The 19,595-nt window shown below is 38.0% G+C and overlaps 1 long non-coding RNA gene across 1 annotated transcript in view; it reads right to left on the reverse strand.

The window, feature by feature from the left end:
- Window positions 1-12,750, reverse strand: part of LOC117797251 — a 31,128-nt gene extending 18,378 nt beyond the window's left edge. Inside the window, exon 1 of the long non-coding RNA XR_004622192.1 lies at window positions 12,682-12,750. This is a non-coding gene — a long non-coding RNA (uncharacterized LOC117797251). The remainder of the gene's footprint in view (window positions 1-12,681) is intronic.
- Window positions 12,751-19,595: the final 6,845 nt, after the last annotated feature.

Raw genomic sequence — 19,595 nt, forward strand, 5'->3', positions numbered from 1 at the left:
AAACAGTGTGGAGTTCCCTTAAAAAGTTACAAATAGAGCTACCCTATGATCCAGCAATTGCACTACTGTGTATTTACCCCAAAGATACAGACATAGTGAAGAGAAGGGCCATATGCACCCCAATGTTCATAGCAGGATTGTCCACAATAGCGAAATTGTGGAAGGAGCCAAGATGCCCTTCAATAGATGACTGGATTAAGATGTGGTCCTTATATACAATGGAATATTACTCAGCCATCAGAAAGAACGATTACCCAACATTTGCAGCAACATGGATGGGACTGGAGGAGATTATGCTAAGTGAAATAAGTCAAGCAGAGAAAGACAATTATCATATGGTTTCATTCATTTATGGAACATAAGAAATAGCAGGAAGATCGGTAGGAGAAGGAAGGGAAGAATGAAGGGGGTAAACAGAAGGGGGAATGAACCATGAGAGACTATGGACTCTGGGAAACAAACTGAAGGCTTCAGAGGGGAGGGGGTGGGGGATTGGGATAGGCCCGGTGATGGGTATTAAGGAGGGCACATATTGCATGGTGCGCGGGGTGTTATACGCAAATAATGAATCATGGAACACTATATCAAAAACTAAGGATGTACTGTATAGTGACTAACACAACATAATAAAAAATTTAAAAAAAAAGAATGTTGTGCTAGATACCATAAAAGATACCAAGACTTCCAGTTCAGGGTCCAATGTGTTAGAAGCTTAGAATCATCACTATCACCCTTAGGAAAAGCAAATGTTAAACAGACTGAAAATCAGTGACTTTTCTTGGAAATATCAAAGAACTGAGATTGCAGAGCAAACCCTCATGTCAAATCCAGGAGAGCCAGAACTGAGATCTGCTCTTCTGTAGCAGAAGCCATAAATTGGTAGAAACATTTAAATGGAAATTTTGATGAATTGCTAGAGGCTAAGTATGAACTAGCTTGACAGTGAGAAAATCCTGAGGCCTGCAGCTCTTACAGGACCCTCACACATTCATAAATTTCACCTCCAGGAACACCACCAGGTTTTCATGGTAATGAGCCAGGAAAAATCACTTTGTGGCAATGGTGAGGGGAGGGCAAGAGTAACCACTGTGAAATATGCCCAGAGTGTTCTCCATAACCAAGGCCTACTCTCTAGAGCCTTATTGCACATAGAGGTAGGGCATTTCTCTCACTATAGTCCCCTCTAGCCTTGATCTCATATAAAGGAAAGGGGAGGAAAGCTAGAATACACATGTGAAGGTCAAAGCCCAGAGACATAGGGCCACTAAACAACTGATATTTAATCATAACATTATAGAATGTTTCCCCTCTTCCATAACTTACAACCACACCAACACTGTAATAACAGCAGATTCAGCTGAAAAAAACTTCAAGACTGAGACTCTATTTAAGAAGGAATTCTTAGGGAAATGCAAAGACAACAGGGCACTGCCCCCCCCCCCACCAAAAAAAAGTTAAAGGAATTGAAGCCTCTGCTACTTACAGCTATAACAAACATTAAGCATTGTCCAAATACTAGCCAAATTAACATAAAACCTCATACTAGGGGCCTATTTACCTCAGTTCAATACATCATGTTTACCTTTCAATAGCAAAAATAAATTACAAGGTATACTAAAATCTGAGGAAAAACAGTCTGAAGAGACAAAGCAAGTATCAGAATCATACTCTGATATGACACAGATGTTGGTTTTATCAGGCCTGGTCTGGAACTTCAAATAACTGTGATTAATATGCTAAGGGCTCTAATGGAAACGGTAGACAAAAACCAGTGAATAATAGAAGCAGAGAGATGGAAATTCCAGGAAAGAATCACAAAGAAATGCTAGAAATCAAAACCACTGTAACAGAAATGAAGAATGCCTTTGGTGGGCTCATTAGTATACTAGATGCAGCTGAGGAAAGAATCAGTGAACTTAAAGATAGGTCAGTAGAAATGTTCAAAACTGAGATATAAAGAAAATGAAAAAAGGGGAGAGAATACAACATCCAAGGACTGTGGGATAATTTCTAAAGGCAATAACATATAAATAACTGAAATGCCAGAAGAAGAAAAAAAAAGTAAAGAGCAAGAGAAATACTTGAAGTAATAATGGCTGAGAATTCCATAATTAATGACACCAAACCACAGATCCAGGAAGCTCAGAGACCACCAAGTAGGATAAATATATAGATCGATCGATCTATCTATCTATCTATCTATCTATCTATCTATCTATCTATCTATCCATCCCTAGGCCTATCATATTCAACTACCGAAAATCAAAGACACAGAGAAAATCTTTAAGAAAGCTGGGGTAAGGGGGATAAAAACAAACAAACAAAACAAAACAAAACCTTACTAGAGAGAACAAGGATAAGAATTACAGTGGGCTTCTTGTTGAATTCCATGCAAGCAAGGCAAGAGCGGCATGAAATTAATGTTAAAAGAAAGAAACCATTAACCTAGAACTTTATATCCAGTGAAGTTATCCTTCAAAAGTAAAGGAGAAATAAAGACAGCTACCAAGAAGAATAAGCATAGAGGATGCTCCTAGTATCATAGTGGGTTGTAGCTCCACTCACCCTCAAAAGGGAGAAACCGAGGGGCTGGAAGCTGGTCATCCTTACTGGAAACATCAGGCAGAGGAAGTGATAGAGATCAGGACTGCATTAGGAAAGATAATCCCTAAGACAGACATGTCAAAATAAGGGAATTGTTGGTGGGGATGGAGAGTTAATGCAGGGCCAAGTATGCTAGACTGTGCAATTTGTAACTGGTTCCTTCTACCGCTAGACTTCACATATCTGCCTAAAAATGGGAACACTTCCAAACACTATTTGGATGTAACCCCAACCTTTAAATATATAGATATCCACACAAATACATGAATAACAGCAAAATACCATAGTAGTAGAAACTTAGATGCTAAATGGTGAGCTATAAGTGATAATCTCTCAATCAAGTCATTCAAGAAATGTTTACTAGGCTTCTGCTCTGTCAGGTATTCTTGTAATCTCAGGGAATTTTCTTTAAGTAGTAGAAACTAAAATACAATAAATATGTAAACAAGTACGAAATATATAAACAACAAACAAAACCTAAAACCAGCAGAAGGAAGGAAAAAATAAAGACAAGAACAGAAATAAATAATATAGAAACCAAAACAAGCAATATAACAGATCAATGAAACCAGGAGCTAGTTCTTTGAAAAACTAAAAAAAAAAAAAAAAAAAATCGATAATCCTCTAACCAGACTTACCAAGAAAAAGATAAAGGACTAAAATCAATAAAATCACAAATGAGAGAGGAGAAATAATAACCAATACTCCAGAAATACAAATTATAAGAGAATATTATGAAAAACTATATGCTAACAAATTGGACAAAACACTGAAACAGGAAGCAATAGAAAATTTGAGCAGACCATAATCAGCAAAGAAACTAATTCACTAATCAAAAAATTCCCAACAAACAGAAGTCCAGGACCAGAGGATTCACAGAGAATTCTACCAAACATTTAAAGAAGAGTTAATATCTATTCTTCTCAAACTATTCCAAAAAAAGAAGAGGAGGGAAAACTTCCAAATTCATTCTAGGAGGCCAGCATTACCCTGATACCAAAACCAGATAAAGACACCACTAAAAAAGAGAACTACAGGCCAATATCTCTGATGAACATAGATGCAAAGATCCTTAACAAAACACTAGCAAACAGAATCCAACAATACATTTAAAAAGTCACTCACCATGACCAAGTAGGATTTATTCCTCAGTTGCAATATTGGTTCAATATTTGTAAATCAATCAACAAAATACGTCACATCAATAAGAGAAAAGATAGGAACCATATGATCGTTTCAACAGACACAGAAAAAGTATTTGACAAAGTACAATATCCATTCATGATTTAAAAAAAAAAACTCAACAAAGTGGGTTTAGAGGGAATATACCTCCACATGATAAAGGCTGTATATGAAAATCCCACAGCTAACATCATCCTTAATGGTGAAAACCAAGAACTTTTCCCTTAGAGTCAAGAACAAGACACAGATGTCCACTCTCACTACTCAACATAAGGTGTAAGGCCTAATCATAGCAATTAGACAACAAAAAGAAATAAAAGACATCCAAATTGGTAAGGAAGAAGTAAAATTTTCACTATCTGCAGATGGCATGATAGTATATATACAAAACCCAAAAGACTCCACCAAAAAATTGCTAGAACTGAAATACAAATTCAGTAGAGCTGCAGGTTACAAAAACAATGTACAGAAATCTGTTGCATTTCTATATACCAATAATGAAGCAGTAGAAACAGAAATTAAGAAAAAAATCTCATTTACAATTACACCAAAAATAATAAGATACCTAGGAATAAATGTAACCAAGGAGGTGAAAGACCTCTATTCTGAAAACTATAAAACAACAATGAAAAAACTTGAGACAGAGGTGCCTGAGTGGCTTAGTCAGTTAAGTGAGCCTTTGGCTCAGGTCATGATCTCAGGGTCCTGGGATCGAGCCCTACATCAGGGCTCCCTGCACAGCAAAGAGTCTCCATCTCCCTCTCCCTCTGCCCCTACCCCCGCTTGTGCTCTCTCATGTGCGTGCTCTCTCTCTCTCAAATAAATAAAATCTTTTTTAAAAATTAAAAAAAAAAAGAACTTGATACAACACAAAGAAATGGAAAGACATTCCATGCTCGTGGACTGGAAGAACAATTATTGTTAAAGTGTCCAAACAATCCAAAGCAATCTACACATTTAATGCAATCTCTATCAAAATACCATTTTTCACAGAACTAGAACAAACAATTCTAAAATTTATATGGAACCACAAAAGAACCCAAATAGACAAAGCAATCTTGAAAAAGCAAAGCAAAGCTGAAGGCATCACAATTCTGGACTTCAAGTTATATTACAAATTTGTTGTAATAAAAACAGTGTGGTACGGGCGCAAATATAGACACATAGATCAATAGAACAGAACACAGAATCTAGAAATAAACCTACAACTACATGGTCAATTAATCTTCAACAAAGCAGGAAAGAATATCCAATGGGAAAAAGACAGTCTTCAACAAATGGTGTTAGGGAAACTGGACAGCAACATGCAGAAGAATGAAACTGGGCCACTTTCTTAGACCATACAAAAAATAAATTCAAAATGGATTAAAGACCTGAAAGTGAGATCTGAAACCATAAAAGTCCTAGAAGAGAACACAGGCAATAACTCTTTGACATTGGCTGAAGCAACATTTTTCTAGCTAGGTCTCCCTGAGGCAAGGAAAACAAAAGCAAAAATAAACTGTTGGGTCTACATCAAAATAAAAAGGTCCTGCACAGCAAAGGAAACAATCCACAAAACTGAAAGGCAACCTACAGAATGGGAGAAGATATTTGCAAACTGCATATCCAATAAGGGGTTAAAATCCAAAATATATAAAGAACTTACACAACTCAATACCCAACAACCAAATAATCTAATCAAAAATGGGCAGAAGACATGAACAGACATTTCTCCAAAGAAGAAATACAGATGGCCAACAGACATTTATAAAGATGTTCATCGTCACTTACCATCAGGGAAATGCAAATCAAAACTTCAATGAGATATCACCTCACACCTTTCAGAATGGCTAAAATTAACAACACAAGAAACAACAGGTGTTGGTGATTATGTGGAGAAAAAGGAACCCCCATGCACTACCGGTAGGAATGAAAACTGGTGCAGCCACTGTGGAAAGCAGTATTAGAGGTTCCTCAGAAAGTTAAAAATAGAACTACCCTATGATCCAGCAATAGCACTACTGGGTATTTACCCAAAGAATACAGAAACACTAATTCAAAGAGATACATGCACCCTGATGTTTATAGCAGCATTACCTACAATAGCCAAGATATAGCAGCTCAAGTGTCCTTTGATTGATGAATGGATAAAGAAGAGGTGGTATCTATACATAAGGGAATATTATTCACCCATAAAAAGAATGAAATCTTGCCATTTTACAATGACATGGATGGAGATAGAGAGTATAATGCTAAGCAAAATATCAGTCAGAGAAAGACAAAAACTGTATGATTTCACTATGTGGAATTTAAGAAACAAAACAAATGAGCAAAGGGGGAAAAAAGAGAGACAAACCAAGAAACAGACACTTAACTATAGAGAACAGACTGATGATTCTTGGGGGGGGGGGGCTAAATGGCGGATGGGGATTAAGTAAGGAACTTGTTGTGATGAGCACTGGGGGTTGTATGGAATTGTTGAATTACTGTATTGTACCCCTGAAACTAATAGTACACTGTATGTTAACTAACTGGATTTTTTTTTTAAAAAGGAAAGAAAGATATATAGTCACAAGTTATGCATAGAATTAAAATTAAGTGAGTGATTGATGATAAACATAGCTAGATGAGAAATAGACAGGCAGATATACAGATGATAATATTTACACAGACTCTATAAATTGAAATTTAAATAAGAGGGAGCTAGCTGTGAAAAGATTAGGGATTACAAACACAGGGAGCAATTAGCAGAGATGTGAAGTAGGAAATTGGATATACAAGCCTGGATTCCAGGGCAAAGGCCACAAGTGGAAATGTAGATTTGTGAGGTATATGGATGATATTTAAAGCCATAGGCCTGTTTATGCAGAGTAATTAGAATACAAGACTGAGCTCTTGGATAGTCTAGGTTTTCAAGGTTAAGCAGCAGAAATATCTGCAAAGATATCTTTGAAGGAATAGCAAATGAGCTAGGAGGAAACCCCATTTTAATTCTACTCAACAGAAGCCTAAAGAAAACATGTTTCAAGGAGAACTGAATCATCCGTGCCACTGAGATGTGAAAGAAGACAAGAACTTAGAAGTGACTTTTGAATCTGACAACACAGTGCTCAAGAGGGACCTTGACTGGGGAGGTCTTTGTAGTATCATGAGGACCAAAGCCTGAATGGAGTTAGATGTGGAAGAAAGTGAAGTGAGGCTGCAGAGATGGTGACTCAAGAAGTTTTTCTATGAAAAAGAGTAGAGATGGACAATGTGGAATAGAAAGAAATCTAATTCAAGTTTAGAAAGCCTCATGGATGAGGCAGTGCTTAAGCCAGACTGGTGAGGACTGTATGAGAGAAGATAGAAGACCTGTTTGAATACAGCCAGCCCCCCTCTCCCAGCAGTCTTGGGCCAGAGCTTCCTTCCTCTGACGTGGTTGTATCCTGTCTTTGAGGGAAGATGTTTGTTTCTTTATTTACGTTGTGGAGAGAACACCTTCCCTCCTAAACACTAGGCGATCTAAGCAAATGTAATGTAAAATTTGTAGGAACAGCCAAAGAGTTTCATTACTAGAACCAATAAATGGTTCTTCACCTAGCTCCAATTCCCATTTGGGGAGATTTGGGGAAATACAGGATTCCATCAGCAGTATCATAGGAATACAAAGAAGGACCCATTTGCCTTTCTATAGAAGCTTCCCCAACCTCTTTCAGTTGCAGAAACATCACAGACTCTCCATATAATTCTCGCCTAAAAAGGAAAAGAGCAGGTAGTAAGGGAATAGAGTCTTAAACTCAGGAAAAAGTCTCTTCTGCCTCTATAAGCTTTGTCTCTCATAATCTGTATTAGTCAGGGTTCTCCAGAGGTGGGGAAAAAAACAATAAATGTATTGTTGCTAGCTAGCTACGGATTTATTTTAAGGAATTTGGTCATAAGATTGTGGAGGCTGACAAATTCAAAATCTGCAGGGTGGGCCAGCAGCCTGGAGACCCAGGGAAGAGTTGATTTTGCACTTCAAGTCCAAAGGTGGTCTGCTGGCAAAATTCCCTCTTTTTTCAAAGAGGTCAGTTCTGTTTCTCTTAAGGCTTTCAACTGATTGGGTAAGTCACAACTCACATTACTCAAAGCCTAGGGATTTCAATGTGAATCTCATCCAAAAAAATACTTTCATTGACACCTGAAACTAAAGAACATTGTATGTCAGTTATACTCAAATTTTTTAAAAAATTACTTTCATTGAAACATGTAGAATAATGTTCGATTATTTAGTTACCATGACCTAACAACGCTGACACATACAATTAACTACCACATATCTACCCCTTGTCCATTTGGCACTCATACAGATCTCCTTAAGCCATATGCAATCTCCAAATAAACATAACAACAAGGTCATATTTCCACCTGACATGGTACAACTATCCTACCTACACCAGAAATGCACTAACCTTTTCCCCCAGAAGAGGATGCAAAGTCCCTGGGTGAAGCACTCAGTCTGACAGCAGATTTCAATTCTCAGAACAGTGCCCAGGGAGGGTCCTCCATAAAAAGAACAGTAATGAACACATGGTCTCCCACAGAATGTCAATTTTACGGCTGCTATTTTAAGAGGTCCTTTAATTACTTGTTTTCTGGGGCAGTAGGTTTGCCACATAAAGCTGTTTTCTTTTAGTTGGTGAGTATTCTAAATTAGATTTTATTTCTGATTCTTAAACAAATACAATGTAAAAGAAAAATAAAACAAAACTCATGTATTAGATTCAGAATTCATCTTGCATTTTCTTCCTTATTCCATGTGATATTTTATCCCCTAGGGGAAAATAACAGAAATTTGCATTGCACAAAAGATACTTTGTACACACAGAATTAAGTATTGATAGCTGATTGGAGGCTTGGGAAAAAGCAAACAGCTGATACCAATGAATTTTCCACCTGAAAGACTTTGGTTTAACTGATAATAAATTCAAAAACCCAGTTTCTTGGAAGAAACTTACCAATAAAGAAGGTAAATTGTTGATAATTTTGCACGTTACTGACCATAAATTTTGCCTTCTGCCCTGGTTCACAAATGTTTCTGCCTTGTAAGATTTTTAATGATATCCAGATCTCTTGCTTCGTAAAGGTAGATCTAATATTGTTTTTAAATGAGTGTTTAGATATTCTCTATCCCTTGCAAATAGCAGGTGCAGGATCATATTTATAGAATAAATTTAAAAAATAAGGGAATTAGAAATAGCAAGTGTTAGTGAGGATGTGGACAAAAGGAAACCCTTGGGTACTGTTCATGGGAATGTAAATTGGTGCAGCCACTTTGGAAAATAGTATGGAGGTTCCTCAAAAAGTTAGCAATAGAACTACCATATGATCTAGCAATTCTACTTCTGGGTATTTATCCAAAGAAAATGAAAACATTAACTCAGAAAAGAAATCTGCATCCTCATTTTTATTGCAGCATTATTTACAACAGTCAAGATATAGAAATAACCTAAATAACCAATGGACGAAAGAATAAAGAAAATGTGTGTGTGTGTGTGTGTGTACACACAGAGAGAGAAAGAATATTATTCAGCCATAAAAAAGAATGAAATCCTGCCATTTGCAACACAGAGGGACCTTACATCCATCACGCTAAGTGAAATAAGACAGACAAAGACAAATACTATTAGATCTCACTTATATGTGGAATCTAAAAAAATCTTTTTTAAAAAGTTCGTAGATATACAGAACAGATTGGTGGTCACCAGAGTCAGGAAGGGTGGGGTAGGTGAAATGAGTAATTGGAGTAAAAAAATACAAAGTTCCGGTTATAAAATAAATAAGTCACAGCAATGTAATGTACAGCATGGTGACTATAGTTAATACTACTGTACTGTATATTTGAAATATATATATATATATTTATATATAACTAACAGTAGATCTTAAAAGTTTTCAAAAGGAAAAAACTTTGGTAACTATGTATGGTAACAAATGTGAACTAGACTTATTGTGATTATTTTGCAAAATACAAAAAGATTGAATCACCCTGTTGTACACCTGAAACTAGTATAATGTTATAGGTCAATTATACCTCAATTAAAAAAGTAATAACCATAATAAACTTGTAAACATAAATATTTTTATTTTAAAAAACTATATTTAAAGAAAAATAACTACAGATTCTTGTTTCCGAACTCACACTCACAGCATGTGCTTATCAAGTGCAATGGCAGGTAACTTGCCCAATTTCTTGTGCTATCATATCTCACTGAATCTGAAGACATTAACCATGAGATATGTAATTTTATTTACTATTAGGAAATTTTTAAAGCTGTCAATTAGACTATGCCACGCCATCTACTATAAGAAAAATCCCAGTTTTAGAAATGTTAAAATGTGTCTCTTAGAATCAGTAAGTACAGTATTGACACTCATAAGCTAAGCTACAAGATCCTCAAAAGCAAGGAAATTGATTTTGTGTCCCCTGCAGAGCCTTGTGTATAGTAGACCATCATCAGAAAGAAGAAAGAAAGAAAGAAAGAAAGAAAGAAAGAAAGAAAGAAAGAAAGAAAGAAAGAGAAAAAGAAAGAAAAGAGAAGAAAAAGAAAATTTGTAAATTAAGGAAAACCTCATACCAAAAGTAAAAGTAGAGATTAAAAGAGGAACTAAAAGCTGCTTCATCCCAGAACTGGCATGGTAGGTCAAGTGGATTCTGGTCTAAGGCTAGAGGACAGATGAGTTGAAGGCTTGTAGGTTCTCCAAACCTGTAGCAGCTGCAACATCTCATGGAACTCCCATCCCACGCCAGTCCAATGAGGGACCACAAACTGTACTGGTGACGTGCCAGCCCAGACAACAGTCTTTAGAAAAGATGTTTTAACACATAAAGCTTGTTGGTTCTGTCCCTTGTTAGTGTTTGTACTGGGATGAATTGTGTCCCCCCAGAATTCAACTCCATCCAAAATCTCAGAACTTGACCTTATTTGGAAATAGGGTCTTTGGAGACATAATTAGTTTTGTTAAGGTAAGGTCGTATGGGATTGGGGTGGACCCTAAATCCAATGACTGGTGTCCTTATGAGAAGGACATGTAAAGATCTAGCAAAGCACATAGGAAAAGCCCATGTGAAAATGGAGATAGGGATTGGAGTGATGTGTCTACAGGCCAAGGAATGCCAAGGATTACCGATAACTGCTAAAGAGGCAGAGAAGGATTCTTTCCTAGAGCCTTTGGAGAGAACATGGCTCTACCTCCATTTCAGACTTCTAACCTCCAGAACTATGAAAGAATCAATTTCTCTTTTATTAAACAATCCAGGTTGGGGTAATTTGCTATAGTAGTCCTAGAAAATTAATACAGTGTTTTTTTTTTAATAATAATAATTAGCAACCAGAATNTAGGGATTGGAGTGATGTGTCTACAGGCCAAGGAATGCCAAGGATTACCGGTAACTGCTAAGAGGCAGAGAAGGATTCTTTCCTAGAGCCTTTGGAGAGAACATGGCTCTACCTCCATTTCAGACTTCTAACCTCCAGAACTATGAAAGAATCAATTTCTCTTTTATTAAACAATCCAGGTTGGGGTAATTTGCTATAGTAGTCCTAGAAAATTAATACAGTGTTTTTTTTTTAATAATAATAATTAGCAACCAGAATCTATAATTTTATGGTTTTTAAAACTGTTTACTGGGTTTTTAGTTTACAATAGTAATACAGATTCACTCTAACAGATTAAATATAGAAATTTATAAAGTTAAAAGCAAAAGCCCCACCTTTTTACCTAAACCCAGTCCCTGTGTACTTATACTTTTTCCTTCTCTATGAATATACACGTAAGCATTATTATTATTATTGTTGTTATTATTATTATTTTACAAAAAATGGGATCATCCTATGCATAATGTTTTTCAGCTTGCTTTTTTTCAGTAACTATGTTATGAAATATACGGGCATCTTTACATGTCAATATATAGAGATCAATATCATTCTTTCAATGGGCTGTATAATATTCCATTATAACCACCATCTCATAATTCACAACAATTTGTCAATACATAATTACTGTAAGTTATGAGCTAGGCATGGAATCCCTGTTTTCATGGAGTACAAGAGATAAACAAGTAAAAAGGCTATTCAACAGGCACAAGCAAAGTGGACCAGGCACACGGGACCAGAGTGCATAAATTACAGGAGACAAAAAGGAATAATCTTTGGGGCAAAACAGGCAGCATCTCGTCATTCTCACAAGTAATTGCAAAGCAAGAATCATCCACATGAGAGCTCTGGAAGGTTACACCTGGTCAATTTTCCTGGATTTAGATAGACTCATTTCAAGAAGAGTACGTAAAATTAAAGATGAGTTGGCTCAACACAAGGCACTATGTGGCCTGAGTCCTTCATCAGTTTAAACAAGCACGATTTGTTCTACTGGTGCTTTAAAAGACGCACACTTCGTTAACGTATGGGTCTTGGCTGCTGGCATATGGACCCTAATGAATCATTGCTTATATTTCTAGGAAATTTTTTCACGGATGTAGCTCTGAGACGTGGCTCCAGACAGGTACCATCCCTGCAAATGAGGCCAAAGAGCATAGCTAAAGTGATCTTAATAGTGTTGAAGAACTCTGAAGGCAAAATCCTCAAGCTCCATCTAAATGAACCCCATAGAAGGATGATTTATTACCAAAGGACAGAGGAAAATGATTAGCCTTAATGAAGCACCTCGTCGTTTATGCAAATTGGATCTGATTCACCACTGATCTTGGACTAAGATTCCCAGTGACTTCTAGCTAATCAGCTTTAATCACAGGCGTGCCTAATGGGCCTTCTGCCTGAGGCCTTGATGTACTGCCTGGCTTTATTATTCAGAGATGGGGTGGGAGGGCACATGCCCACAATCAGGAATGGAGCGGGACAGACTAGATGCCAAGTCACTTCTCTTTGGGAATACCTGAAAGCTTCCTTCCACTTCATCCTTCTGTGTTCCAGTTACCACAGGGGAAGCAGATCTAAGTTCTCCACCTGGACAAAGGAAAAAGGGTTCAATCCCATCAGGAAAGATAAGGACAGATCCCCCCAAGTCAGTTCCCGAATGTAAAAGTTACTTGCTAATCTAAGTGTTAATACAAATAGAACATTCACGTTCTCATTCTGTAGATCTCTGGAGTCAAACTGGCATTATTAAAGACTCAGGCTGGCATAGTGTCAGTCCCATAAGGAAAAGGAATAGAAGAACCTGGACAATACTCTTCAGAAAATTTTAGCTCACCTGGTATTTGTTTTTCAGTCCGAAATAAATATGTAATGGGAGTATTAATTGTGTTATAAAGTATAAATTATCATCAGATTATTTCCTAATGGCTGATGCCTCAGAAGCTATTTGGAAAATTCTTGTAAGAAGGGGGCGTGCATGAGTCCTGGCTGAATGCTATCTGCTCACCCACACGGCAGCCGGTCTGCAAGCGTGTGCAGCACTGGAGTCCTGACTAGGACCAGCATTTGATCCAGGTACAAAAGCAGTTTATCAGCTGCAGGCACAGAAAAACTTCCTCAGCTAGTTGAGGCTTGCCTTATAATCGCTCATTCCTAGTCTTAGAATATTTTCCATTTACCAGATCCTGCTTCCTGGCTTTATTGCTGAATCAGGGAATAAGAACTAATTTCATGTCCCCTTTGAATCCTGTCAATCTGTCTTATTTTGAGGAAGAGAAATCGGGAGCGTCAGTCAAAGCAGTCACATTTCACAGTCCCTCAGACAGCTTATCAGGAGGAATTCAACTAAATCGCATTCCATTCACTGGGGTGGGTATTTAATTCAGAGGTGCAGCAGTAAGGGGACCCGGGTCGGTGAAGAGGAGCTGGCCAAGCTCGGGCCCAAGGGCTTCGCACACTGCAGGGTAGGCCTGGCTTTACATGTCTCTCTGCCACGGATGTCTCTGACCTCAGGCTTTGGATGCTATGGACATATGAAAATTTAAATACCAATGTATACTTACCCTTTGTTCGTTTGTTTGTTTGGCCTGGTAAACTGATTAAAGAAAATCAGCTGCCATCCACGCTTGCTATCCTTTCAGAAAAGGATCATTTAAAACAACAAAATAAGAAGTTCTCAACTAAGAATTTGTTTAAATTGAAGCAGAAAATTAGCATTATGAAAAACTCATTATGTTGTCTTTATTTTTTTCATTTGTCTTCAAGTTGGTGGAAAATTTCTCACACTAATAGTGCCCTAGGGGACAAGAGCAACTGTTTTGCTCCTGATTCAAGGAAGACAAATAAGGAGAGAAATGCAACAAATGAATCAGAGTGTAACTTTGTATGCCAGCTTGTCTGTGTCCTTGTCTAGCAAATGCACCCAGGCATAACCAGAGAACTTTTCTATGGCCTATGACCATGCATTATGTCCCAACCCCCACCTCAGGACCCCTTCTGAATGTCCCTAAAAGCCCACACTCCACACTGTCTTTTTAATGAGTACCATTTATGATATTCAAAATAGAAAACGAATTTTGAGAGGAAAATTCTATTTACAAACCAATGCAGGAGAACATGGGTGGCTCAGTCAGTTAAGTGTCTGCCTTAGGCCCTGGTCATGATCTCAGGGTCCTGAGATCCAGCCCTTCATCAGGCTCCCTGCTCAGCGGGGAGCCTGCTTCTCCCTCTCCCTCTGCCCCACCCCAACAACTCGAGTATGCACGCTCTCTCTCTCTTAAATAAATAAAATTTTTATTTAAAAAAATGTATACAAGACACAAAAAGAAACCTTATACTGTTTCTGTTTCAAGAAATTTACACCCTATAATAAAATACTTCTGTTCTCTCAAAATTAACATAAAGTTTTCTTTAAAGAAGCTTTGGGGCACCTGGGTAGCACAGTCAGTTATGTGTCTGACTCTTGGTTTCGGCTCAGGTCGTGACGTCAGGGTCATTAAATGGAGCCCTGCATTGGCTCTGCACTCAGCATAGAGTCTGCTTGGTACTCTGTCTCCCTCTACCCCTCCCACTTGTGCTCTTGCTCTCTCTTTTTCTCTCAAAATAAATAATTAAAAAAAAGAAAAAAAAGTTTTGAGCACTTCTGGGGAAGACGGCAAAGTAGAGTATCCTAAACCTACCTCGTCCCACAGATACAACCACATAACACCCATGTCAGTATAAATAACTCCGAAAATGACCCCAAGACTGGCAGAACAGACCCTCCAAAGCTAGAGAAGAGGCCACACTGAAGAGGGTAGGAAGGGCAGAGACTCGGGGAAGAAAGAGTCAAACTGACCCACAGGGAGTATCATGGAAGGAAGGGGACTCTGCAGGTGCAGAGAAAGGAAAGGAAAAGATCCCATACCAGGTACCCTAGATGCAGGGGATATGCATTGGGAAGACAAATCCCTAGAACATTTGATTTTGAAAACCAGAGGGGCCTAACTTTGCAAGTTCTTATAATCAGCAGCACTTAACATTTAGAACTTTAAAAATCAGTGGGCTCAGCTCTGGGAGAGCCAGGAGGGTGATAGGAAACCGAATCCCCACCTTAAAGAGACAGCACAAGAAGCAGCCCCATGGAGATACAGCATAGAAGCGGCAGTTTGAAAAATGCCTGAGGTATATGGGAAGCTTTATTTCCTAACCTCAGAGCAAGTGCTGGAGAGGCAGGGATCTTTGAGAGACTTCAACAACAAAAGAGCTTATGGGCACCGTTGCCCACCCCCTGCCCTCCAGACTAGATACACAGAGACCTACAACAACCGGGGTAGCAGGAACACTCTTTACTTAGCTTGCTAACTGCCCACCCCATCCCTGCACACTTCCGCTGACTGGCGCCCTCTAGCCAGGCCTCCTCTACAGGTCTCCTCCCATAGCAGAGCCATGCAAATCTTGCTAATGCCATGTGTCCTGCCCCTGGCTCTTCTGAAAACCTGACCCCCTCCAGCCAGGACTACAGCAGGATTTTTCTAAAGCAGCTCCAGGTCCCCCTTCCACAGCTGACCACAGCAGACTTTGCTGGCACCAAGTACCCTGCCCCCCACCTTCTCCTGCAGACCCGCCCTCGACAGGAGTCCATCCAAAGCCGCGCCACAGCTGGGCAGTATACAAGCAGCACTGGCAGAGGCCAGCACCACTCCAAAGTGACTCCTGAACTGGGGACAGAGGAAGATAACCGCACATACCAGTCTGACAGTAGTAGGCTGAGGGCTGACATCTGGTCTCACTACAGGCCCCGTGCACCAATGAAAGCTTCTCAGGGGACAACATGGGGAAAGCAACTTGTAGTTCGGTGTTACTGTAGCTCTGGCACACACCTGGTCTGACTCAACTCGAGGCCAAGGAGGCCCCAGACTGGCCCACTAACAACAGAGGGACCAAACACTGCCCACAACAGGCAAAGACAGCCATTGCAGATGACAGGACTGAAGGCAAACATGGCTCAGCCACAACAGGGCACATACAACATACATAGGAGATACCTGTGAGTTCCAGGTTCTGATGAACAAGAGACATTGCCCCATAGGGCACGACAAAACCTCTTCTTCATAAGGCCACCACTCTCAAGAGCAGGAGATCTGGCTGACTATCCTAACACATAAGAAAAGACACAGAATTTGACAAAATGAGGAGACAGAGGAATATGTCCCAAATGAAAAATAAGACAAAATCCCAGCAAGAGAGCTAAATGAAACAGAGGTAAGTAATATGCCTGATAGAGAATTTGAAGTAATGGTCATAAAGATACTCACCGGCCTTGAGAAGAGAGTGGAGGACTTCAGGGAGACCCTAAACAGAGACTGAAAATATAAAAAACAAACACAGATGAAGCACTCAATAACTGAAATTAAAAAATACACTACAGGGAATGAGAGTAGACTAGAAGAATCAGAAGAATGGATCAGTGACCAGGAGGACAGAGCAATAGAAAGCAGTCAAGCTGAACAGGAGACCAAAAAAAAAAAAAAAAAAAAAAAAAAAAAAAAAAAAAAAAAAAAAAAAAAGATGAAGACAAAATGAAAATAGACTAAGGGAACTCAGTAACACCCTCAAGCATGATGACATTCACATTAGAAGAAGATCCCAGAAGAAGAAGAAGAGAGGGAGAAGGGGGCAGAACATTTATTTGAAGAAATAATAGCTAAAAGCTTCCTGAATCTGGGGAAGGAAACAGAAATCCAAATCCAGGAAGTACAGAAAAAAAAAAAACCAACAAAATCATCCCAAGGAGGTCCACACCAAGACACATAGAAATTAAAATGGCAAAAAGCAGTGATCAAGAGAGAATTTAAAAAGCAGCAAGAAAAAAGAAAACAACTATATAGAAAGGAAACCCCATAGGGTTATCAGCTGATTTTTTTAGCAGGAACTTTGCAGTCCAGAAGGGAGTGGCATGATATATTCAAAGTGCAGAAAGGGGCAAAAATCTGCACCAAGAACACTCTATCCAGTAAGGTTATCATTCAGAATATAAGGGGAGATAAGAAGTTTTCCAGACAAACAACAGTTAAAGGAATTCATAGCCACAAAACCAGCCCTACAAGACATGTTAAAGGGCATTCTTTGAATGGAAAGGAAAAACTATAAGTAGTAGTAAGAAAAGTAGGAAGCACAAGAGCAGTAAAAATAGGTATATCTATAAAATCAGTCAAGGGATTCGCAAAACAAAAGGATATAAGGTAGGACACCATATACCTAAAATGTGGGGTGGAGAGGAGTAAAGATGGCTTAAAATTTAAGTGACCATCAACTCAATATAGACTCCTACATGAATAAGATGTTATATGCAAACTGAACGGTAACTGCAAATCAAAAACCAGTAACAGATACGCAAAAAAATAAAGAAAATGGAATCCAAGTACATCACTAAAGAAGGCCAGCAAACATTGAGAGAAGAGAGTAAGAAAAGAAAGGAACAGAGAAGAACTACAAAAACAACCACAAAACAAGAAACAAAACAGCAATAAGTACATACCAATCAATAATTACTTTGAATGTAAATGGGCTAAACGTTCCAATCAAAAAACATAGGGTGACAGAACGAATAAAAAAGCAAGACCCATCTATAACCTGTCTATAAAAGGCTCATTTCAGACCTAAAGACACATGCAGATTGAAAGTGAAAGGATGGAAAAGCATTTAGCATGCAAATGGAAGTGAAAAGAAAGCCAGTATAGCAATATTTATATCAAACAAAATAGACTTTAAAATAGAGACTGTAACAAGAGACAAAGAAGGACACTGTATAATCATTCAGGGGACAATCCAACAAGAAGATACAACAATTGTAAATATTTATGCACCAAACATGGGAGCACCCAAATACATAAAGCAGCTAATAATAAACATAAAAGAAGTCATTGATAGTAATATGATAAAACTAGGAGACTTTAACACTTCACTTACATCAATGGATAGATTTTCTAAACAGAAAATCAGCAAGAAAACAGTGGATTTGAATGACATGTTGGATCATGTGGATCTAATAAGTATATTCAGAACATTCCACCATAAAACAGCAGAATGCACATTCTTTTCAAATGTACGTGGAATATTCTTCAAAATAGATAACATATGAGTCCACGAAACAAGTCTCAACAAATACAAAAAGACTAAAGTCATACCATACACAATGCTATGAAACTAGACAACCACAAGAAAAACTCTGAAAAGATCACCAATACATGTAAGTTAAATAACATGCTACTAAAAAATGAATGGGTCAACAAAGGTATCAAAAAGGAAATAAAAAAATACATGGAAATAAATGAAAATGAGAGCACAGCAGTCCAAAATCTCTGAGATGCAGCAAAAGCTGTTCTAAGAGAGAAGTGTAGAGCACTACAGGCCTACCTCAAGAAGCAAGAAAAATCTCAACTAAACCTAATCTTACATTTGAAGGATCTAGAAAAAGAACAAACAAAACCCCAAACCAGTAGAAGGAAATAATAAAGATTGGAGCAAAAAATAAATGATACAGAAATTAAAAAAACAATGTAACAGATCAATGAAATGAGGAGCTGGTTCTCTGAAAAGATAACAAAATTGATAAACCTTTAGCCAGACACATCAAAAAAGAAAAAAGGAGAGGACTCAAAATCAGAAATAAAAGAGGAGAAACTACTGACACCACAGAAATACAAAGGATAATAAGAAAATGTTATGAAAAACTATATGCCAACTAATTCGACAATCTAGAAGAAATGGATAAATTCCTAGAAATATATAACCTCCCAAAAACTGAATCAGGAAAAAATATAAAATTTGAATAGACCAATTATCAGCAATGAACATGAAGCAGTAATCAAAAAATTCCCAACAAACAAAAGTCTAAGACCAGAGGACTTCACAGGAGAATTCTACCAAACATTTAAAGAAGAGGTAATACCTATTCTTCTCAAACTAGTCCAAAAAACAGAAGAGGAAGGAAAGCTTCCAAATTCATTCTAGGAGGCCAGCATTACCCTGACACCAAAACCAGATAAAGACACCACTAAAAAAGAGTATAGGCCAATATCTCTGATGAATATAGATGCAAAAATCTTCAACAAAACATAAGCAAACAGAATCCAATAATACATTTTAAAAGTCATTCACCATGATCAAGTGGGATTTATTTCTGGTTGCAAGGGTGGTTCAATATTTGCAAATCAATCAACATGATATTTCACATCAATAAGAGGAAAGATAGGAACCTATGCTCCTTTCAATAGACACAGAAAAAGTATTTGAAAAAGTACAACATCCATTCATGATAAAAACCTTCGACAAAGTAGGTTTAGAGGGAACATACCTCCATATAATAAAGGCCATATATAAAAACCCCACAGCCAACATCATCCTTAATGGTGAAAAACAGAACTTTCGCCCTAAGGTCAGGAACAAGAC

The sequence above is a fragment of the Ailuropoda melanoleuca genome, chromosome 20 (assembly GCF_002007445.2).
Source record: "Ailuropoda melanoleuca isolate Jingjing chromosome 20, ASM200744v2, whole genome shotgun sequence".
In the NCBI taxonomy this organism is placed as follows: Eukaryota; Metazoa; Chordata; class Mammalia; order Carnivora; family Ursidae; genus Ailuropoda; species Ailuropoda melanoleuca.